This window comes from Peromyscus leucopus, chromosome 18 (genome assembly GCF_004664715.2).
Source record: "Peromyscus leucopus breed LL Stock chromosome 18, UCI_PerLeu_2.1, whole genome shotgun sequence".
Taxonomy (NCBI): Eukaryota; Metazoa; Chordata; class Mammalia; order Rodentia; family Cricetidae; genus Peromyscus; species Peromyscus leucopus.
This window is the reverse complement of record NC_051078.1, coordinates 33,254,493-33,257,981: the sequence shown is the minus strand read 5'-3', so window position 1 is coordinate 33,257,981 and position 3,489 is coordinate 33,254,493. Positions and strand designations below refer to the sequence as shown.

The 3,489-nt window shown below is 43.4% G+C and overlaps 1 long non-coding RNA gene across 1 annotated transcript; it reads left to right on the top strand.

Moving 5' to 3' along the window:
• Nucleotides 1-628: 628 nt before the first annotated feature.
• On the top strand, nucleotides 629-2,906 carry LOC119086201. The gene is made up of 3 exons (XR_005089440.1): nucleotides 629-899; nucleotides 1,398-1,651; nucleotides 2,034-2,906. It is a non-coding gene; the product is annotated as an uncharacterized LOC119086201 (long non-coding RNA).
• Nucleotides 2,907-3,489: the final 583 nt, after the last annotated feature.

Below are 3,489 nucleotides of genomic sequence, written 5' to 3'. Positions count from 1 at the left end.
TGAAGCTTTAATATGTCACCACAGACATATTAAAGGTCTGGAGCATTAGGAAGGTTGAGAACCACTGCTCTCGGATGACTTGTTAGGGTGCGTATGTGACCAAAGATCCATGAGTATTTCTGAGACTCGAAGACTTGCAGACAATAGAAAGAAGTTGTTCCCTGGATTGCTGAAAGTGGATATGTGCAAAGAGACAGGCTCATCACCATCAATAAATCCAAAGTCTTATTAGTGAGGGGGCGGCGAGTGGGAGGAGGAAAAACAGGCTTGTGGTTGGCATTTACTCCCCTTCCACTGTGTATCTCACACTTTGTTAGATGCTTTTGTTCATTATTTCGTTTAATCCTCACTAAAGCCTCAAAGTTTTTATTCTTTTCATTATTGTAAGTAAAGAAACTGAAGAGAGAGATTAAGAAAATCACCTCAGGTTGCACGAAAAGCCTATGGGGAAGACATTTTTTTTTTTTTTAACTCAGTTGTCTAACTAAAACCTAATGTTGCTAGTGTATCACAGGTAGGTACTATTTCTATGTCTCACCCTTAGTGAGTGCTATTGTTCTGTAACTGTAAAAGGTCACCTTAACTCTGCGCGGTCATGGCTGATTGAACCATCCTGTTTTGTAGGACATTGTGGGACCCTGGTAGCCAGAATCACTCATGTGAGATTTGTTCATTCATTCAACACACAGTTGTTACCCGCGAGGTATTTCGCAAAAGACCGGTCCTGCCTCAGCTGCTGAGAGAGATGTGATTCCGGTCTGTGAGAACTTGCACCCTGGAGCTGACTGTCCTTACCGTCCTCTGTTCACTCTTTCCACAAAGAAAGAGACAAGCTGTCACATTCAGTGAGTGGGACCCAGTGGAACCCAGTTCCAGGTGGCTAGACATGAGATGAACAGGTGAGCTGAATATTGTGGTTCTCTGTGTAGGTATATTATTAGGAACTGGCCTGGCCTTACAGCATGACAAAGCCCCAGATGAGGAGGTTGCTGTCCTCTTCTGTTCCACCTGACCTGAGGCGGCTGCTTAGTCGCTTCTTAGTCTTCCTTTTGAGGAGTTTTTGCTAGATGTCACTTACACTTCATTTCATTTCAGACGTACTGGTGGGTTTAGAGTGACGTTTTCAGGTGATTGACATACCATATCATGAAGCTATCTACCAAATTGTGCTGTCTTTGAATGTCTATATGCATGCAGAAAAAATGTCTAGAAAGAAAAAGCACCACAGACAGAGAAGGGACCCGGGAAATCACAGCTCACAGCAAATGGAATTTTATTCCTGCTATTATATTTTCCTTAGAAAATGTATTCCCATGCTATTCTTATAATTAAAAAAAAAAAACAAAACACAGTAAGTATTTCATGGAGACCAGATAAACACTCTTATCATATTCCAGGAGAGAGAAGATTGCTGACCTGCAGTAAGATGGGAGACAGCATTTCCCAGGGTCTGAGAACAAAGGCTCTCATTCTCGAAGGCTTGGGTTTGATTTCAGCCCTCACACTCACCAGCTGTGTGTCTGTCGCCTGGATACATGGCCAAGCCTGTTTGTGTCATAGCTATCCCATCCATAAACAGAAGAGCGCCTACCTATTCGCTTGGTCATGAGCATTACATGACTTAGGATGTGGAGCTGCTCGATTATTCATAGTGAGCCCTCTATAAATATTACCTACTATTCTAGGGAAACAGGATTGGACGGGGGAGGAGGGGTAGGGCAGTGGGGGAAGGGATGGACACTTAAGACGGCAGTGGATACCTGATGGATGCCGACTGTCTTGGAGGCATCTCTCAATCCCATAATTCTTTGACCGTCACTTCAACTGCACAACCTGAGGTCATGTGGAGAGAACATGGCAATGACTTTAGCAAGTCTATGACAGGTGTTTACCTTTGCCACCTGGAGCTAAGGGCCACATCCCTTAACCTCTCTGTTCAGTTCCATCATTCGTGGGTGGGTGACCGTACTGCTCACCCTTCATGCTTACATTTCCTCTTGTAACGAACACGATGACCATACATGTTTCAACAGATATCAAATGGCCCTTCTCTCATTCCCTTGTTCACCCTGTTCTACTCTCAGCCACGGACGAACCCACTTCTCTGGAGAATGTTGTGGAAAGCCAGACAAATCCAAGGAAAGACTCTGCCTCTTTGGTGATGCTTGTATGCAGACACAAAGACGAATTCCACTCTGGGGTAGAGGTGGGAGAGACACCCCGACATACTGCTTACTGTTCTCATTATTTTAACACGCAGTGAGAAAGCATAATGCATTGAACACATTAGTGTTTAGGCACCATGGAGAAAATGCCACGCGGTTGTATTTTGAATAAGCAGGTTCTACCAAGTTAGTACTTTCCTTGTGTCTCTGGGTTTCTCAACCATTGAGTCATTGAGGAGTTGTGGCATTTTATTCTCTTCAATTCATGGGACACTGGTAGAATGGATACTTAGTTTGATGTTCCTCTCCTCTTCCACCCAGTGTCTCTCCACATGGCTTTCCATTATGACCCTAAGTGAAGTTCTGATGGAGTTGTAGCTATTCATCTGTTCAGGGAATTCTTGGAACCTTTCCTGGAAGTCTTCATTTGATTTTCATTGGCCTTGCTGTGGATCCTAACCCTACTCAATGTCTACACTCTGCAAAGAAGTATACAGCAATAGATTCACCCCAACCTTGACCCTCTGTGCCTTTTCTCTGGTCCACATCCCAGTCATGGTGTCTTCCTGCTTCCTACAGTAGGCACAAGCTGTCTGGTTACTATGGCTCTTGTTAAAGTTCTTTGTCAACCTAGAGTGTGGATTTGTGTGTTTTTGACTCTTCCTCATATTGGGTTTTTCTCATTCATGTACTGGGAGTGTCTTAATGCGTCATAATAAAATTGAAACATGATTTTCTCAACTGAGAATGTGCTCTAATATCTTGTGAAGCTCTAAAATGTGCTCTTGAAAAACACTGCTTTATTGTGATGTAATTGGCATGCCATGAACTGAATCTATTATGAGTTTACTGTGGGGAACCCAATCTTGAGGCTTCAACTTGAAGCCACTTGGGAGGACGAGCCTGTCTGCCTCTCTCTTCAACCTGAGCCTCTCAGGGGCATTGCCTTAACTCTCTTTAATTACGTACCTTCTAAAAGTCCGTTTTCAATCCCTCTCAATCAGGCATCTAGTCTCATTACTCAGTTGAAACTGCTCTTTAAGGCTGAGCTGCCAAATCCAGTGGGTATTTGTCTAGCCTTTTCAAATGCAGATTCTTTCTGACATTTGCCCCCATTGGCCAGTCTTTATTTATTTATTTATTTATTTATTTATTTATTTATTTATTTATTTATTTATTTTGCGGGGCGTGGGGGGGGGTGCGGGTGTTAAACTTTCTTGGTATCCACAGCAACAACCTTCTGGTGCTCTCTTACACTGACTAACATGGTCATTTCTCAGCATCTGCATTCTGCTGGCTGGCCCTTTTCACTTGTTTACCTGCC